Raw genomic sequence first — 20,986 nt, forward strand, 5'->3', positions numbered from 1 at the left:
TGACTTGCTACGAGAATAGGAATGAGACACATTTAGGCAGGCAGACATTAGGCAGGAGAATAAAAGGAAGACAGATTAGAGAAAAATCAAGTCCAATACCGCCTGCTTTTAAGTTCCAACTGCTGCTCAGTGGCTGACTCTCACTGTCAGTACATGTCAACTGGTGGCATTGGCACTATCCATTTTTCATGCTTTCCAATTTGCCCATTGCATCCATTACCATGAGTCTTGTATCCAGTCTGATTTTATACATGCTGCAAGATCCAGTAGTAAGGGTCTGGAGTCATCTGATTGCAGTGTCTTCCTGTCGTGACTGCTGCTGTAGAGAGAAAGTTCACAAAGTAATTGATTGTATAGAGAGACTTATTCAAGGAGGATGCTGTGTCAAGCCCTTGTATTGAACTAAATCATTGGAACATATTTATAATTGTATCTTCCATGGCCTGTAATCCATGATCCTCATTCCATCAAAGAAAATTAATAATAAAAACTAGAATTTTCTTCATGATAATATGAAACCATTTGGCAAGATGAGCTCTTCAATGGCCCCAGAAGGCTCATCCATTGCACTAAAAAGGAAAATCGTATCTGATTGAATTATACAGTTAACATAGAGTATTTCAGAGCACCAAGCCATCTCTTTTCCTCCTGCTCTTAACTATTATACTGCTCGATTTTCTTTGTCATTTAAGGTTCAGGTGGGAAATTGCCTCAACTGTGCCCCCCAGGCTTCTTCTGTCCAGCTGGCACCTCTTTCGGCACAGAGCGTTCCTGTGCAAAGGGTACATTTGGTCCTCGGCCTGGTGCAGCTAATGGGTCAAGTTGTGTGCCCTGTTCACCAGGTAGGAAGCAACATTTAATATGACAGAAATAAAAAAATGATGAAGAGTACTGTATAAAATCTAAACCTTTGAGTTGTAATATACTTCAGGGTATGTTGTGAAAAGGGTGTTGTATCCAATTTCACTGTTGGAAAGGGAGTAACCTTAAGCATAGTAAGTTCTTCTGAGATAACGGTAGGTAAGTGCTTAAGCAACTTTTCTAAAAATAAAGATAATCTGCAGAATTTTCCCCTTGGCGATTTGGGGGCGGGGCCCGCTCGCCGAGGGGAAAATGACGCGGGATGACGTCGGGAGGAACCCCCAACGTCATCCCGGTCCCTTTAAATCTTCAGAAAGGCGGGCGGGCAGCGAAATCAGCTGTCCGCCCGCCGAACTGTCAATGGCCAATTAAGGCCATTGACAGGCTAGTTAACCTTGTTAAAGACCCTGCCCGTTCAAGTTTAAGGCTGGCGGGCAGGCCAGGAGCCCCAGCGGGTTCCAGATTATTCATGAAACTACATGAAACTAAGTGCGCGAAAGAGCGCACTTTGACACATGGGGAATCCCTCCACCCCACGCACAGGAAGCGCATCTGTCGGGCAGGCCGCTGGGCGGGCCTTAATTGGCCCACCCACTCAAAATGGCGGCAGGCCCCGTTTCAGTGGCAGGAGTCAGCTGCCCGCCCGACCATCAAGGGCAAAATTCTGCCCTATAAAATTTTGGAAAACAGGGAAATCTAATGTTAACATTGCTGAGATTATATAAATGTGTTCTTGTGAGTAAAATACAAAACAATATCAAGACATCTATTTATACAAAGTACAAGATTATAAAAGTTATATATTTTACTTAAAGTATCTTGCTTGACTTGGGAAAAGTCAAAACAATTATATTTTTGATCTAAATATATATATACTCTAGTTGTAGACAAACCAAATGAAAACTTCATACCAAATATGCTAAATGTTTAATGTCGTACAATGTGATTTTTTTCCTTGCATAAATGCATCTTGGTTTATGTATATTTAATATCAACAACAACAAATTTATATAGCACCATTAGTGTAATAAAACATCATGTCACAGGAGCCATTTATATGAAAAAATTTTCTCAGGATGTAGACCATGCTGATAAGGGTGCCTTTAACGCCTGTCGTCAGTTGCCCTGAGAAAGTGGTGGTGATGGGCCAAGGGCATTTCAGAGTCAACCATATAGTGTATGCTGGGGTAACCTAGGCATGGCACCTTCCCTTCCCCAAAGAACCAGTTAGCTTTCATAAGAAAATGGTAGCTTTCATTGTTATTTTTTATTAGATTAACTTAATTTGTCCTGGTGTGATTTGAAGTCACAGCTGAAGGTTGCTAGTCTAGTATCACAATCACAACAGTATTGTGGCCATGTAATAAATAAACTGAAGCTGAGTTCAGTTTTTGACATTCTGATAACTGCTCCATTGCTGACCAGTTTTTTTTTAAAGCTCTTGTGTATCTCCCTCACAGGTATGCATTGTGCTTCCGATGGACTCTCTAGTCCTACAGGACCTTGTCATCCTGGCTACTACTGTACTGGAAGTGCCATCAGCCCAACTCCTATCCAGCATTTGGTACAATCTGCTTCGACAAATTGGGATTAGATCTACTTAAAATGATAATTAAGCAGAATATTTTGGTCAATTACCTATAAATGCTGCATAAATTAATATTGCACTATAATATTTTACATTGCGCCCTCAGATCTTATATAGTTCCAGTAAGGAGATAATCACGATAGCAATATTTTACTATTTTTTAAGTTCGGAAGTTGATTTTCTTCCTTAGTTACTACTTAAGTTATAAAAAGGACTTTCTTTAGATTTTCTTTATTCAGTAAAGATGGTAGGTGCTCAGATATGCAGGAAGTGTAGATTGAATTGAGCTACGGATGGCTTAGAAGATGGTTTGTGGCATGTCCAGCATAGGAACTAGGAGATGAAAAGCCACCTAACTGGCTTTCTTTCATCCTGATGGTCACATGATGCAGCAATAATGGAATTGTTGACAAATCAAACTAATCAATCTCTGGCAATTAATCTACAATAGACCCAGACATGAAGTGACAAAAAGCTGCCAGTGCTGAGGAGATGTGAGAACCATAAGTCCAAAGTCACCAGTCTTTTCAAGCTTGCTACACTTATCATAAGTCATATCACATGTTACTCATTTACTGTATCCCAAAATATTATTTTCTGAAAGTAAACTATCTAATTTGAGCAAATCAGCACCTACTGCTTTGACCATTTCTAGGGGGACAGTTCCATAGATTTAATACTCGCTCACTGAAGTAATGGCCTAGCTATTAGCTTGGGGGAGCAGTGGGCTGTTTAGAAGGTGGGAAGAATGGGTTTTCCTCAAAGCCTGTTAAGTTTAACAGCAGAACCTGATTAACACTTTAGTTCCCTCCATCCCTTCAATCATTCTGCTAGCTCTTTTCCGTATTCTCTCAGTAGTTTCAATATCCTTCCGACTCTGCAGTGAGCAGAATTACCCAAGGGTACTCTCAGTGCAGTTGCACCAATGATTTATAGAGTTGCAGGAGTGCCCCACTATCTCAGCTTAACATTAAATTGATAATACATCCCAGCACCTGATTTGCCTTATTCACTGCCAATAAGCAGTGTTGTGGGGGCTTCAATTTATTGCCAAACATTTTCAATACACTTTATTTTCTTTCCTTTCGAGTAATTGTTCCTTCCTACATGCTTTTTGTCCCCATGCATTTCACTTGTCTCAACTGGGAATTTTATCTGCCACCTGTCTGCCTAATTCCCAAATACGTTCAAATCCCCCCTGTAGCTTACACTGCTCTGCTTTGCCATATACCCTTTTTATTATTAGTTAGGTTTTAAGCATGTTCTGGGATTACTGCATCCTATTTAGCCGTTAGAACAGGAATTTACGTGTTGGGTTTAGATACATAACCAACAGGTATGTGCTCCCATCAGTTGTATAGTCAGCACAAAAAAGCAGCAAATAAATTATTCTGCTTCAACAACATGCAGCCTATATGTAGTTTCTGCATTAATATGTCTCCATTAAAAATATGTAGACAGGTAGATATTGCAGCATATGTTTCTCTGTATAGCATTCGTCATGTTTTGAATTAAAGATTTTACAATGGATCTTGAATAGGTCCAATTATTGTTTTGTATATAACTTTTTTTTGAAGTAATGTTGTGGCTTGGTTTATTGAATATTAGCTGTTTGAGGCAGATGTTTACACAATGTGAGTTGCTGGATTAAATTATATCTATTTACATTTTAAATATTCCTTGTTATAGGTTGAATTTGGTAATGCCACTTTTACCGGTAACGATATCTGCCCCATTGGTCACTACTGTCCAAAGGGGAGTGAGCATCCACTGCCTTGTCCCCTGGGATCATATTCTCATACCACAGGGCTGGCCAGTGAAGCCCAGTGTCAACGCTGTCCTCTTGGGCACTATTGCAGCCAATTAGGACTGACGAACTTGAGCCAAGCTCAACTTTGTGACCCTGGGTAAGTGTCAGCCTAGTTCAGCCCTACATTTTAGTGTGTAACGGTTAATCTGTTCTGTACTAACAAGTTCTTAAGCACCAGACTGTGATGCAGGGTATGATGTAGTCAAACCTGCAACCACAAAACATTTGGCATCTGAATACCCCTATCAAGCATGTCACTTTCTCGCTCTCTCTCTTGATATAATTGGCTTATTAATTTGCATTCACTTTTAGTCATTATTTTAATTTCAAGCAAAAGCACCTTTCAGAAAAACTTAACCACAACACCCATTATCACTGTGTAACCTACAAATTGATGGTGCTTTGGAAGACTTGAGCAGCAATTAGATAGCCAGCAATTAGATGGTACTTTAGAAGGCTTGAGCAGCAATTAGATGGACAGTAATGATAGGACTGGACTGTGTCACAGTGACTGATCAATCCAATGATAAAGGAATGGGAAAAAAACTGCAGTCAAGTTAATCCGCTGCAGGATATTGGTCCAGTTGGATGTGAGTGATTAGTGAGTCAAACAAAGCTACTCTGAAAAACTGGCTTTCATATAAAGCTACTAAAGCTAAAATGGTTTGTAGTTAGTTGCTTACACGTCAAGTAATTCATTGCATGTGAAATGCTTCAGAGAGATATAAGGCTAGAATTTTGTCTCAGTTAGTGATGTAAAACAGGTGATATCGAATAGGCTGTCTGTTCTGACTACAATGAAACTGAGTATCCGGTGCTGTGTAATAGGTGGTTTATCCAATATGGCCTGTTTTGTGCCACCAGCCGTGATGAATTTCTCGTCCTTAATCAAGTTCTAAGAAAGCAGATTTGTCAATGAATCTAAAAGCTTTTCACCAGGAGAAGTCCTCTTTTTTTTAATATTTCTTATTCCACCAGCTACCTGCAAGAAAGTACCATAACCTGTTTTTGTGAATAGCTTCTCCTAACAGGTCTTGATATTTTTGCATTTTATAGTATCTCTTGGAGGGAGGTCTTGTGGTGCAATGGGCAGTGTCCCTACTTCTGGGTCAGAAGCTCCACGTTTAAGTCCCACTTAAGGACTTGATGACGTGGCCAAACAGGTAGATTATTAGCCTGTAAATTCTTCCAATATGCCTGATGGCAGGAAGTAAGAACGGGAGAGTTTCCTGGTCAGCCATACTGCAGAAGGCAATAACAAACCACTGCAGTATTTTGCCAAGCATAATCATAGACCAATCCAATGGGAGTCCGTTGTCACCAACTCCCTCTTAGAGGAGGAGGAGGAGGTTGAGTTCCTCTTGCCACTGCTAGAATGTTTGTGTTCATACAGATGTCATACATGTATACACAACTGTAACTGTATTCTGAGAATGAATATTTGCTCTTTGTATGTTCATCTGTGGATTTTTCACAGGTACATCTGCCATGCTGGAAGTACCATGGCTCGACCCTCAGATGGTATTCAGGGTTATGTGTGCCCCAGGGGCTTCCGCTGTCCTGCTGGTACGATCAGTGAGTTACCCTGTAAAGCTGGTACATACAATCCATCTCCTGGTGCTGGTATCTGTTTGCCTTGCCCTGCTGGTACCGTGTGTGGCAACAGCAGCACAGTGGAACCTGCTGCTTGCCCCAGGGGTAAGATTTTCTAATTAATCTCAAACAAGCTCACACCAGCCAGCTGACGAATGTTGCATCAGCGCAAATGGAGTTTCGGTGAAAAAGTGCCAAACTTCTTGAAGGTCATCATGTTAGAGCATACTACACTACTGTCAAGGAGCAGAGGTTTTCTTAGTTGGCTTCAAACCTGGAATATTGGCATAGCTTCAAAATTGAAGCTGATTAAGATCCAATTGGTGAGCATAAAAGCTCCCTTCATTCAGAAGTGGACATTAAAACTTCCTCTACCAATGGGAGTGTGAAAATTCAACGTGGGTAAAATTCAATGGCGGGATTTTCCGGTCCCGTCCACCACCAGGATCGTCCAGTCCCGCCGAAAGTCGATGGACTTTTGGCTGGGCCACCGAATCTCCCGTGGCGGGTCCCACCGTGACGGGGTTGGAAAATCCCAGCCAATGGCGGCAGGCGGTGCCGAATCAGACGGTCGGTATGGGCCCCGCCTGATTTTTCTTCTCTCGCTGAAGCTGAATTTTACCTCCAATGAGTGATATGTGCACTGGAATACCAGAGTGGGTGCACAGATATATACTCCTCTCTCCAGCACTAACCCCTAGACCTGCCCCTCCCCCAACCACCACCCCCTTAACACTAGAGAAAAAAAAAAGGTTTTGTATTTATATAAAGCCTTTCATGACCTCAAGACCTTCCAAAGCGTTTTACAGTAGATGAAGTATCTTTGATGTGTTCCATTGAAAGATTCTGTTGAAAGGTCATAAACCCGAACTGTTAACTCTGTTTCCCGCTCCACAGATACTGCCAGACCTGTGATTTTCCGGCATTTTCTATTTGTATTTCAGATTTCCAGCATCCGCAGTATTTTAATTTGTATTTTTGAAATGTAGTCACTGTTATTATAACATAGCAGGAATAATTAATACACTCCCGAATCTCAGTGAAATATTACGGATCAATCAATCTCTCTGCCCTGGCTATTAACGGGTGGGTTTTATGAGGGGTGGGGGGAGAGGTATTGGACGGAGCTTTAAACAGGAAATTTGGAAACTGACTCTGCATGCTTTAACTCCAGCATCTTTTGGCCCTGACAGGTTCTCTGCCCAAAAGTCAGACAGACTTGCCTTCCACAACAGGCTGTAGGGCCAATTCCTAATCCCGGGGCATAGGTGAGGTCCAATCCTGAACCCCAGAGGTGATCAGATTCCTGACTCCTGAGGGAGTAGTGTGAGTAGCCTGGGTGGTTGCAGGGAAGCACTCCTCTTCCTCAACCCCAAGCAATGCTGTGAAAATGCTTACCTTCTCCCCGAAGCAGTCTCCGCCACGCTTTAGCTGCCTTGTTCTCCGAGGCTTGAGAAACCCAGCCTCCCATTATAAAACCTGCACCAACAGGTTAAATCAGAGGCTGCCAGCCTTATTAACATATTTAAATGAATCCACCTCCTGGAAGTGGGTTGGTTGCCTGCCTCTTTTCCCCACTTCCCTAAAACCCAGAAGCAGGAGATTGGGAACAGGTTTTAAAATTTTTATCATATAAACCTACCTGGTTTTATGTGCTAAAACTCCCTGCTCTGCTTCTCTCTTTCTCCGTCTTTTCCTTCTCTCTGACTCTCCAGGATAAAATTAAACTTTAAAAATAGTATAGCTGCATCAACTATGTAGTCGATACATTTGTTTAACTTTTTCTTTGTGACCCTTGGCTTTGACAGGCTACTATTGTATATCAAGGACAGCTTTTCCATTGCCTTGTCCAGAAGGAACATATAATACATTGGATGGGGCCTCTTCTGCCACTGTATGTGTAAGCTGTCCAGCTGGGTTGTACTGCCAGGGCACGGCAAACTCTGAACCGGATGGTGGGTATCAATGCCTGATAGAAACATATATTTATCAAGAAGTGCTGTGGTTTGTAAAGGGGCAAGAATAAAAATCAGGAGTAGTATTGGCTTGGTCTGGTGCAATAATATTATGGAGTTAAAGTCACACTTTCAATTGGTTTCCCAGTCATTTGTCGGACTCTGGTTGGGTTAATGTGCCGCCTTCAGTCAATGAAATATAAAGTATCATCGGTCCTCATGAGCTGTGTGATCCTTCCAGTGGAACTCAGTTTGAATATGTGCTAAAGATTTGAATTGCTATAAATGTCTTTGCTGTAGGTCCATGTGCAGGGGGATATTACTGTCAAGGAGGTGCAAAAGGCCCCATACCACAGAGCGATCCAGAATTTCCAATGAGTGGTCTTTGTGCTGCAGGTTATTATTGTCCAATAGGCACCGAAGCACCAGTTGCATGCCCAAAGGGAACATTTAAGAATACAACTGGTGAGTGAAGAGAATTAACCTGATCATGGTTTGTCGTATAGACTTTTTCCGCAATTAGTTCCGCAATCCTTCAGTTTGAAGAATAAACTAATCTGAGAGACTTTAAGATATCAAGTGATGTGCCTATTGGCTGCAAAGGAGTAATTCTCCGACTTTCTGTTGGTGCCTTGTCAGAAATTGTATTTATGCATTATACGTAATGTTCTGACATTTGCTCAGCAATTGGAAAGGGTCACTACATCATGTGCAGCACCTGGATATCAGCTCCCAGCAGGTAAGGCTCCTTGTCAGCAGCCTGACAACCCATGGTCTCGTCACTTCTCCAGAATTTGATGATTTCTCTCTTCTCCCCAACCCCACCCGTCCTTTTGACATTTTGAAAAGTGCTCAATTAGCCCCCTGAAAGAAGGAGGGCAAGAACCGAGGCGACGTTTCCATTCAGATATATTGGTGCACTCTTCAATATAACCAGAGTTGTATGAAAGAACGTCATAAGAAAATGAAAATTAATGTGACTTGTACAAATCTGTCCCAGCTGTGTAACTGTAACAGGCAATATGTCAAAGAAAATCACCATAGCACGTGATGAGATGGATATTTTATTTTAAACCATATTAAGGGAAAAATCGTCCCAAATTTGCACAAAGTGCAGTAACAGGTGGGAAAAAGGCTGTTTTAACCTTGCTGTTCCATTCCCGGTGCATCCTGCCTCATTAATTATGCATTCACGGGGAACGCGCCAGATCGCTGGTGGGCGGGCTCGCATTTGCCTGCCACATGGTGACCTCAGTGCTTCCTCGCTCCAGGTACCATATTTAAAACGCACCAGAGCACATGCTTTCAAACCAGGACTGTTCCAGGTGACAGGTGGCTCCGAAAGCAAAGAAGACGGCAGCCCCCAAATTTAGTGATGCTGCTCTGGGGCACCTGCTGGATGCAGTGGAAGGCCAGCGCAATGTCCTCTACCCCTGCTCAGGAGGCCCACCAGCACCGCCAATCCAACCTGGGAGGTGGTGGATGAGGTTTCATGTTTTTTCAAAAGCCCGCCGGGGCTCCTGGCCTGCCCACCAACCTTAAGGTTGGACGGGCAGGGCCTTTAATTGTTTTAATTATCCTGTCAATGGCCTCAATTGGCCATTGACAGGTCGGCGGGCGGACAGCTGATCGCGCTGTCCCCCCCGCCTTCCTGAATATTTAAATGGGGCAGGATGACGTCGGGGGTCCCCCAAACGTCATGCCACGTCATTTTCGCGTCGGCGAGTGGGCCCCGCCCCCTGCTCGCCGACGGCAAAATTCAGCCCATTGAGTCCCATTAAAGGACCTATAATTCTTTATAAACTTACAGAGCTTGGGGAAAGAGTGGGGAATGGGACAAATTGGATGCCTTTTTCAAAACGTCAGCACAGACACGATGGGCCAAATAGCTGTTGTCTGTGTTGTAAGAAGGTAAGGAATTTTTGATGCCTTTCTAGGAGGCAGGGTGCCAACTTTGGCATTTTAAATAAGGGGCTAGCATAATAACTTTTGGCTATCATACATACTTCTCAATTAAAGACAATGACTGCTGAAAGACCCAAAAGGGTACATTTAAAAAAAAATGTTTATTCATTCATGGGATGTGGGCATCGCTGGCTAGGCCAGCATTTATTGCCCATCCTTAGTTGCCCTTGCTGTAACATCTATGTACAGTGTTTTATAATTCTGATATGCTGGTTAGGAGACAACATTAGGGGCTCAACTCTTCTTTCTGTCATGATATGAAATCACGTTCTAGAGATATGGACAGAAACAGGAGGCTGAAAATAGCACTCCCGTTCAAGATGTCACTGGACTAGAAATTTGGGATGTCATTATACAAAATGCATTCAAAATGGTGCTTAGAGACATCCTGCAGCCACCTTTAGTATGAGAACAAGAGGGGAAAAGTACCAATAAGTGCATTGTAAATTATCCAGAAGTATATGGAGGCATTGAAGAGGGTGCGGAGGAGGTTTACTAGGATGCTGCCTGGTCTGGAGGTTATTAGCTATGAGGAGAGGTTGGAGAAACTCGGATTGTTCTCACTAGAGCGACGGAGATTGAGGGGCGACTTGATAGAAGTTTACAAAATTATGAGTGGCATGGACAGAGTAGATAGTCAGAAGATTTTTTCCCAGGGTGGAAGAGTCAATTACTAGGGGACATAGATTTAAGGTGAGAGGAGAAAACTTTAGAGGAGATGTGCGGGGCAAGTTTTTTACGCAGAGGGTAGTGACTGTCTGGAATTCGCTGCCAGAGGAGGTGATGGAAGCAGGTATGATAGTGGTGTTTAAGAGGCAGCTTGACAAATACATGAATATGATGGGAATAGAGGGATACGGACCCCGGAAGTGCAAAATGTTTTAGTTTGACGGGCAATATGATTGGCGCAGGCTTGGAGGGCCGAAGGGCCTGTTCCTGTGCTGTACTTTTCTTTGTTTGTTCTTTGTAAATATTTCTTATAACATTGATAAATAATAGGTAGCGCAATAAACTATACTTTGATCATATTCATTTCATATTTGTAGACCAATTGAAGAGAACATTTTTAACCTGGGAACATAATGTTTCATAAAATTGAGCCCATCCTCCACTTCTATATATTAACAGACATTTCTTCAATTGTTCTGCACATTCAAAGGATGTTCAATGTATAACTTTCTCTCTCTGGGATTGGAGTTTCAATTACCTTCTATCTGAAAAGGTTAAGAGAAAATAGGGCATCAATTGAGAAATGTAGACTGGTTTTGTTGTGCTGGTACTACACAACTATTCAAACTAATCTGATTATGTTTTGCTAATAGGAGGAGCTTCATTGGAGTTCTGTGCACCATGTTATTCTGGCTATTACTGTGCAAATGAAGGTCTGAGCCATCCCAGTGGTCTATGCTTTGCTGGATTCTACTGTCCTGCCAATCACAGTTCAATCAGTCCCAATGCTTTCTCCTGCCCAAAGGTATGTGTTGGGATTTGAGTCAGCACAGATTGAAGTTGTTGCAGTTTCTGCCTGAACCTAGCTATCAGACTGATGATGGATATTAAACCCTATTGAAAATAATTGTAGTTCCTGAGTTCCGTCAAGTAAAATTAATCATCAATTTCAATTTGTATCATTATTCCTTAAATTCACTTTGCAGTGCGTATGTGGACAGAGCAGTCAGATGAGAACCATGTTACATTGATCTGATTTTGAATAGCTACATTGATGTATAATTCATAGCTGAAATTCTTAAGTATTTCAGAATATTTCTCCATACTTGTTATGCACTAACCTTAAGAATAGGTGGAAAAATGCAGTTAGAATTTGGTGATGCTTTAAAGTGTACAGTCAAAAATAATATACCTACAAGTATATTTCGTGGAATCACAAAAAATTACAAAACAGAAGGACTCCATTCAGCCCATCATGCTTGTGCTGAATCTTCATGCTTGGTCCCACATCCCCACTTTTTGCCTAGTGCAGTACTGAGGGAGTACTGCAATGTTGGAGGTGCCATCTTTCAGATGAGACATTAAACTAAAACCCCATCTGCCTGCTTGGTTGGATGTAAAAGATACAAACATGCAAATTAGGAGCAAGAGTGGGCCATTCAACCCTTCGAACCTGCCCCACCATTTAATGAGATCATGGCTGATCTGATCATAACCTCAACTCTACCCTCCTGCCTAAACCTGAAAACCTTTCACCCCCTTGCTTACCAAGAATCTGTCTACCTCTGCCATAAAATTATTCAAAGACCCTGCTTCCACCGCCTTTTGGGGAAGAGAGTTCCAAAGGCTCACAACCCTCTGAAAAAAAAAATTCTCCTCATCTCTATCCTAAATTGGCAACCCCTTATTTTTAAACAATGGCCCCTAGTACTAGATTCTCCTACAAGAGGAACTATCCTCTCCACATAGATCCTGTCAAGACCCCTCAGGATCTTATGTGTTTCAATCAAGTCGCCTCTTACTCTTCTAAACTCCAGCAGATACAAGCCTAGCCTGTCCAACCTTTCCTCATAAGACAACCTGCCCAATCCAGGTATTAGTTTATTAAACCTTCTCTGAACTGCTTCCAATGTATTTACCTGGTTCCTTAAATAAGGAGACCAATACTGTACACAGTATTCCAGATGCGGTCTCACCAATGCCCTGTATAACTGAAGCATCTCCCTACTTTTGTATTCAATTCCCCTCGTAATAAACGGTAATATTCTATTAGCTTTCCTAATTACTTGCTGTACCTGCGCGCTAGCCTTTTGCAATTCTTGCACTAGGATACCCAGATCCCTCTACATCCCAGAGCTCTGCAATTTCTCACCATTTAGATAATATGCTTCTTTTTATTTTTCCTGCCAAAATGGAGAATTTCACAATTTCCTAGATTATACTCCATTTGTCAGGTATTTTCCCACTCACTTAACCCATCTCTATATCCCTTGGTAGCCTCCTCTTCACATCTTACTATACTATCTATCTTTGTGTCATCAGCAAATTTAGCAAGCATATCTTTGGTCCCTTCATCAAAGTCGCTTATATAAATTGTAAAAGGTTGAGGTCCTAGCGCCGATCCCTGTGGCACACCACTCATTACATATTGCCAACCAGAAAAGACCCATTTAATTCTACCCTCTGTTTCCTGTTAGCTAGCCAACCTTCTATCCATGCCAATATATTACCCCCTACACCCTGAGCTTTTATTTTTTGCAATAACCTTTGATGTGGCACCTTAACAAATGCCTTCTGAAAATCTAAATAAAGTATATCCCTTTATCCACAGCATATGTTGCTTCTACAAAGAACACCAATAAATTGGTTAAACATGATTTCCCATTCACAAAACTATGTTGACTCTGCCTGATTACCCTGAATTTTTCCAAATACCCTGCTATAACGTCTTTAATAATAGCCTCTATCATTTTCCCTATGACAGATGTTAAGCTAACTGGTCTGTAGTTTCCTGCTTTCTGTCTCCCTCCCTTTTAAAATAAAGGAGTTACTTTCCCTGTTTTCCAATCTAATGGAACCTTCCCTGAATCTAGGGAGTTTTGGAAAATTAAAACCAACGCATCAACTTTCTCACTAGCTACTTGTTTTAAGACCCTAGGATGAAGTCCATCAGGATCTGGAGACTTGTCAACCCGTAGTTCCAACAATTTGCTTAGTACCACTTCTCTGATGATTGTAATTTTCCTAGGTTCCTCCCACCCTTCCATTTCCCGATTTACAGCTACAACCCATGGCATTATTTCGAAGAAGAGGAGGGGAGTTATCCCCTGTGTCCTAACCAATATTTATTCCTCGGTCAACAACACAAAAAAATAGACTATCTGGTCATTATCAAGCTGCTCTCTCCGAAACACATGGCGGGTCAGGGACTGATTGGTCCGTCCCGCTGTTCCTAAAAGAGTCGAAGGTCTGGACACCATACTCAGACGCCACCCGAGCGCACACATTCACTCTCTCCAGCCCAGCTGTCTCCAGGAGACCCACAGAGATGGCTCAAACCAGAAGCGGAAGACTACACCCCATTTATGGGAGTTTGTTGTGTGCAGAATTTCTGCCATGTTTTCTACTTTACAATAGTGACTACACTTCAAAAACTGCTTCATTGGCTGTAAAGCACCATGAGATATCCAGTGGTCATGAAAAGCGCTATATAAATGCAAATCTTTTTTAAAATTCTGTAAGTTCCTCATCCTCCAGCACGTGTCCAACTCCCTTTTGAAATTATTTATGGTGTCAGCTTCCACCACCTTTTCAGGTAGACCTTTCCAAACTCTGAGTGAAAAAAAATTACGCCTCATCTCCCCTCTTGGTTGATTCCTAATGATTTTGAATTTATGGCCTTGATTTATTCACTGGGGGGAATAGTTTTTCTCTATCTACTCTATCAAAACCTCTTACTATCTTGAAAAGCTCTGTTAGGCCACCTCTTAACCTTTTCTATTCCAAGGAGAACAGTCCTAACTTTTCCAACCTCTCCTCATAACTAAAATCTGTCACCTCAGTAAACCTCCTCTGCATCCTTTCTCAAGCCTTTACATCTTTCCTGAAGCGTGGTGCCCAGAATTGTCCACAATACTCCAACTGAGGCCTGGTCAGTGATTCATAAAGTTCGACATGATCTCTTTGTTTCTATATTCTATTCCGCTATTTATTAAGACCAAACATAATCCATATGCCTTTTTAACCATCATATCAGCATTCTCTGCCACCTTTTAAGGTTGGGCATGTGGATACCAGGTCTCTTATCAACGCTTCAAAATTCTGTCAAGTTGAACATTTTTACAGTTTGATATTTTCTGGTCTCTTTCCATTACTTTAAACCAAATGATGTTGTCGTCATTGTTAGTTCGATGATCTGCTACCGTAACACATTCCACTTGCCCTATTTCATTTCCCAGAACCAGATCCAAAACTTCCTTGTTGGACTGGAGACATATTTAAGGAATTTTGTGGAAATCAGTGAAAGTTTTTCAAATATAACCCTTCCAAATTTGAAATGTTTTATTTGTTGACGTAGACTAATGTGCATCATATTGAAGTTACAGTATCATTACCACAGCCAATTCACTATGATTTAACACTGAAGTCATTTTATGGTGCCTATTTCCTTCTGCAAATGGTTATGTTGCTTTATTTATTTTGTGGTCTGTTTTATCATTGACATTGACAATGACCAATGAATGATTCTGGTTTAATGAGTTAAATTTGCAGAATGGTCAAGGTTAATTACCAAAAGACAGTATAATGCATTTCCATACTTAGAATTGCGCTCTTGGACTGGTATCCTTTTCCTATCTTGTATTTCCAAATCATGCACCTCTGTGCACCTTTGCAATCTCTGCAGAATACACAGCTGCTAAATTCTATCAAATATTGTTTGAGAGATGCTTATTACAGTCGTGCTACCGAATTGAACAATTGCTGATGAACGGCTAAGCGTGACTTTCTTTATTTTCTTTGTTCAGGGTCATTTTTGCCCTGAAGGTTCAGGATCTCCAATCCCATGCCCAGTGGGAAAATATCAACCAAATGAGCATTCTGATACGTGTATCCCATGTCAGGCTGGATTTTACTGTGAGGAAGCTGCGGCAGTCAAACAAATACTCTGTCCGCCGCATTTTTACTGCCCGGAAGGTTAGTAATTCAATGATTTGTTGCAGGATAGATTTTTGTATCAGGTTTGCATTTCCACTGTGCATTTTGCTATGGTGCGTTTTACATTTATTATTATTAAGATAAAGTAACCCTCACTGTGAATGCTGTCAGTAACTTGAAACGCACTGAAGTCATAGCCACTCTCTGTCTCTACCATGGTTGTCAGACAATTCTTCAGTTTACATTTGGGACTCACGTTTCCATTCAATAATGTGCAGGCTCCATGTTCCAAAGCAGGTTATTAAAGTAAAACTGTGGAACGTGATATCCCCAGATTGTGTTGGCATCACTTGGCAGGAAAGATAATTCCATTTTTAATATCCTGTGCTGAGGTCATGATTCAATCTCCTTATTGCTAGCTTGCTGTAATTGTAACCCAGTTCCAAGGCTGAACAAAGTCAAAATCAGCCTTAAGTAAAGCGTCAAAATTTGTTGAGTAGTTTTGTAGTATATGCAGGCAGATTAAACTACATATTTCACAGAATTTTGGCTACGCTACTTAATTGAGTAGTTATTAGTTTTGGAACACCGTGCTTGTAGACTGAGAGTATCACTCTTCTGAGTACGATTTAACTGAAACTATTTCAAGCAGTGCTGTAGAGTGAAGCCCATTTAGTTTCACACTCACTGCAATCTGACTGTGTCTATTGTAGAACAAATTGTAAGGGCGGAATTTTCCATCTTTGAAGCTAAGTGTGGTGGCAGGCGGGTTCTGCGGCGCATTTCCCGCTGGTCGGAATGGGGGGAGATTGTGCCCAATTCCATGCTCGGTAGCTCATTAATTATGCACAGGCGAGTATCTCTCCGAATCACATGGCGGGTCAGGGACTGATTCGTCCAACCCGCTGTTGCTAAAAGAGTTGAAGGTCCGGGCACTGTAGATGCCACCCGAGCGCTCACATTCGCGCTCTCCAGCTCAGCTGTCTCCAGGAGGCCCACAGAGATGGCGCAAACCAGAAGAGGAAGACTACACCCCACTTCTGCCACAACACCATCCAGGCATTGATCAGAGCAGTAGGACAGCATAGGGGCGTGCCTTATCCCAGCGACGGATACAAGAAGCACGGAAGAACGTGATATCCCCAGCTTGTGTTGGCATCACTTGGCAGGAAAGACAATTCCATTTTTAATATCCTGTGCTGAGGTTATGACTCAATCTCCTTATCGCCAGCTCTTTGTAATTGTGATCCAGTTCTACAGCAGAATGAAACCAAATGCAAAATCAGCCTTAAGTAAAGCATCAAACCTCTCCGGCCTGGGAGGCCATAGCAGAGCAGGTCAGTGTGGCTGGCCTCTGCGCATATAACGCTGTCCAATGCAGGGAGAGGATTTCTTTTTTATTAATTCATGGGGTGTGGGCATTGCTGTCCATGCCAGCATTTATTGCCCATCCCTAATTGCCCTTGAGAAGGTGGTGGTGAGCTGCCTTCTTGAACCACTGCAGTCCATGTGGTGTAGGTACACCCAAAGCACTGTTAGAGAGAGAGTTCCAGAATTTTCACCCAACGACAGTGAAGGAATGGTGATGCATTTCCAAGTTTGGATGGTGTGTGTTACTTGGAGGGGAACTTCCAGGTGGTGGATGAATGATCTCATCCACTCGGCCAGGGTAAGTCAACCTTCAACTCCTTCCGATATCAAGCTCTCATCCTGGCATCATGTACTCAAATGGTTACTCTCTTCAGGGATCTCACACAACCACTAACGGGGGATACATATCGCCTCTGCTTGTCTCACGGATACCTTCACATCACCACCAGCTCATCTATCATGTTGCTCACACTCCATCCTCAGTCCCTTCTGGGGAGGCATGTTCTCCAACCTCTGCTCCAACCCTTCTCGTCACTTTCCTTTCTTTTGTATTCATGCAGTCAAAGCTGGCCCACAACAGAAGGGAAAGATCCCAGACTGGAGGACAGACGGCCAACATCATCGATCTCACTACATTCGAGGAGGATGCTGCCGAGCTGGCTGGGGAGGACAGGGATCGCGCTGGGGGGGGGGAAGGGGAGATCGGCTTGTCCCAGCAACCTAGTATGGATAACACCTCCATGAGTTCATCACATCCTGACATTCGCAGCGAGTGACATGCAAACTTCTAATCTGCTTGCTCATGAACTAAAATTATCTTTTCTCTCTTATAGGCACCAGCAGATCCAGGCAAACGAGGAGCATCAACATAAGCCCCAGCCCCACCACCTCGGAGGAGGAACCTGAGGAGCCCACTGAATGAGAACCATCACTGCACTCACTCGCACCCTCCACTAGCACAGAGACATACACCTCAGTGGGACAGAGCTTTAATTAGGCTCAGACTCCTGCTGGACAACACCTCACTGACACGTTTCTGCAGCAGTCAGAGGCAGGGAAGGTCACATTTAATGTTGACGTGAATGGCTTGCTCAACTGAAGGCATTGTGATTATTTACATATGAATCCTCTTATTTCAAGGTTCAGCCATCCTCTCACTCACTGATAGTCTCCCTTTGAGAGTTTCATGTTCATGTGATGTCAACCTCACTGAAGATAGTTTCCGCACCCTTGTGTGCTGTGATGGAGATGTGTTAAAATCTTTATTGGAAGTGTATGCTTAATGCGTTTGTAGCCCTTTTTTTTCATGACGCACCATTGTGCGAGGGCAGCTCAGCATTAGTTGCAGTTGTGTCTCCTCAGTGGGAGTGCCAAAGGACAAGACCTGGCTGCTGTAGTTTCTCATTAATGCGATGACGATTGCATCACGTTAGCTGACACAGTGTTCTTGCTGTTGTCGACTTTCACTTCCCAGAGTGAGTGCGTACAGCGTGCACTGCTGACCCTCTTAGAGATCATGGCCTGGTCAGTCATGAGGCTGAAAGGTGCAAGTCTGAATGCTGGACTTGCTCTCGATGTGACTGGATGGACATCCCTGATTGGAATGGCATTAAGGGACAGGAGAAATGTGGCCATTTCCCGTTGCCTTCACTTTACTCCTCCTGGAACCTGGTAGCGATTAAAGTGGCACAGGCACATCCTCCCCATCATGCTTCCTTGATGGCATCGTCCCGTGGAAGTTGACCCTCCTCACCCTCTTCAAGCTCCTGGCCCTTCTGATCTTCATCCTCCAAGGAGCTGTCATCCTCTTCCATTTCTTCCTCTGGCAAGGGATCACCCCTTTGCAGTGCCAGGTTGTGAAGGGCGCAACACACAACTATGATGTGGGAGACCCTATCTGGAGTGTACTGCAGTGCCCCACCTGAGCGGTCCAAACATCAGAAATGCATCTTCAGAATGCCAGTGGTCTGCTCATTAGGTACCGTGTGGAGCTTTGAGCTGCATTGTTCCTCTTCTCCGAAGCACTCTGAGGTCGATGCACAGGTGTCATGAACCAACATTTCAGTGGGTACCCCTTATCTCCAAGCAGCCATCTCTGTAGACACTCAGGCCCTTCGAAGCACCTCGGAGTGACTCAGGATATACCAGTCTGGGTACCTGGCACAAACGTACATTAAGTGCTTCCGATGATCGCACATCAGTTGCATGTTGATGAAATGAAAACCTTTACAGTTGATAAACATTAGGGACTGCTACCATGGAGCCCTCAAAGCCACATGGGTGCAGTCGATTGCACCCTGCACTCTAGGGAAGCCTGCAATAGCTGCAAACCCATTGAATCTCACTGCCTGACTATCTTCGTCAAGTGTAAACCTCACACAGTGGAGGGCATCTGTGACCTCTTCAATGCATCTATGTGTGACAGACTGCGAGATGCCAGACAGGTCCCCTGTGGACCCCTGGAACAATCCGCAGACAAAGAAATTGAGCATGGCGGTGACCTTCAAGGCCACTGGCAGGGGATGGCCTCCCACTCCACAGGGCGTTAGCGCTTCCTGAAGAATGTAGCAGATGTGACCCACCAGAGCTGGGGACAAGCGCAGATGTGCACGGCATTGTCTCTCACTCATCCGCAGATAGGAGAGTCTTCTTCGGTAGACCCTTAATCTAGCAAGTCACCTCTGTGGTCTGGGTCTATCCCCCTGATCCTCATGTTGTTGTTGTGGCTCCACTGCACCCTGGACCTCAGGTGGGGCCCCCTCCTGAGGATGCGCTCAGCGGCACCTCTCTCTTCTTCTCCTCTTCCTTTCTACTATGACCATCAAGAAGGCAGCATTGAGCCCTAGATCCATTATTGTTTTCTCCTCCTTTCTGCCAAATGATAGATTCAGGACATTAATGAATAACGGGTAAAAACAGTGAAGCTCAAAATCTTGCACCAAAAGCAACTGTAATGGCCTCAAATGGCTTTTGTCCTACTAGCCTTGGCGACAAAATTCCGGAATTCCCTCCCTGACAGCACTGTGGGTGTACCTACACCACATGGACTGCAGTGGGACACCATCTTCTTGAGGGCAATTAGGGATGGACAATAAATGCTAGCCTAGCCAGCAATGCCCACATCACATAAATAAATAAAAGAAGAGCCTTGTGTCTGAGGCACAAACAGACACCTTGAGGTAACCAAGATACTATCCCTGAGACTTAACAACTCAATCCCACAGAGGTTGGAGAAGGTTTGAATGAGATGCATAATCTAACCTAGCTCAGTGCTCCCATATAAGATTTGCCATACTGATTAACAATAAGTTGCTCATGATGAATGACTGGATGCCCTTTGGCCTGTTATGCATGCCAATTGTGGAAAGCACATGAAAGTTCATTGATAGGATGCCATATATGCAACAGCTGCACCTCCTTAATAGTTACCTGCATTCCTAAATTTCACATTCCTGTGTGTTAATGTTGAAATGGAGCATCTGTGATGTGAATCCAGTAACTCCTACGTTTCCCTATTAATGTGCGCAAAAGGCATGGGTTCCAATGGGAACCTTCTTAAGTAAATCTTCCTAACTTCTCTCAGCTCTGACTCAATTTTAATCTTGTGGCACCAACAAGCTGGAGGGTGCCCCCCAGAAAGAGCCCGTTAGTCCAGCATTGCGCTCCTCCCACACTCAGACACTCCGACAGAGATCCGTTTGTAGTTTCAATTTTAAACTACGCCATTACTTCGCGTGTGCAAGATAGTGGTTCTACACAATTATTTTGAGACCGGTTTCAACGCTCCCCATTTCTCTATCCGCATCCCAGAAATTTACCTGGAACCTCACGATGAGCAGGCAGACTCCCTCTTGTTACTCTCCAGCTCCCCTCAGTAATACTGGATCCAATTGTTGTGGTCAACATTCATACCTTCCCCCTGAGCCCATCACTGTTGATGTGCCCATGCCCCATGTGGACCTCACCCCTCCCCATCTTGAGGTTGTGTGCATGGTCACCTTCAGAGGAGCACCCCCCACCCCACAAACCCACTACCGCCCCCCCGTCACCACCCCCCCCAACCCCCCCACCCCCCCGACCCTTCATTATATTTTCCCCAAATACAAGCTACAGATGCCTCCCATAACCATTAACATCCTATCTGCAGACCAGTACAGAGCCAGACAAGCCAATGAGGACTGTGAAAACACCCTGCACACCAGGCTGTGCATGATCCCAAATGAGCACACAGCCCTTGCC

The 20,986-nt window shown here is 43.4% G+C and overlaps 1 long non-coding RNA gene across 1 annotated transcript in view; it reads right to left on the reverse strand.

Annotated features, from left to right (window-relative positions):
* Positions 1-112: 112 nt before the first annotated feature.
* Positions 113-20,986, reverse strand: part of LOC144669370 (uncharacterized) — a 97,065-nt gene continuing 76,191 nt past the window's right edge. The window contains exon 4 of the long non-coding RNA XR_013573664.1: positions 113-319. This is a non-coding gene — a long non-coding RNA (uncharacterized LOC144669370). The remainder of the gene's footprint in view (positions 320-20,986) is intronic.

The sequence above is a fragment of the Cetorhinus maximus genome, chromosome 2 (genome assembly GCF_964194155.1).
Source record: "Cetorhinus maximus chromosome 2, sCetMax3.hap1.1, whole genome shotgun sequence".
NCBI lineage: Eukaryota > Metazoa > Chordata > Chondrichthyes > Lamniformes > Cetorhinidae > Cetorhinus > Cetorhinus maximus.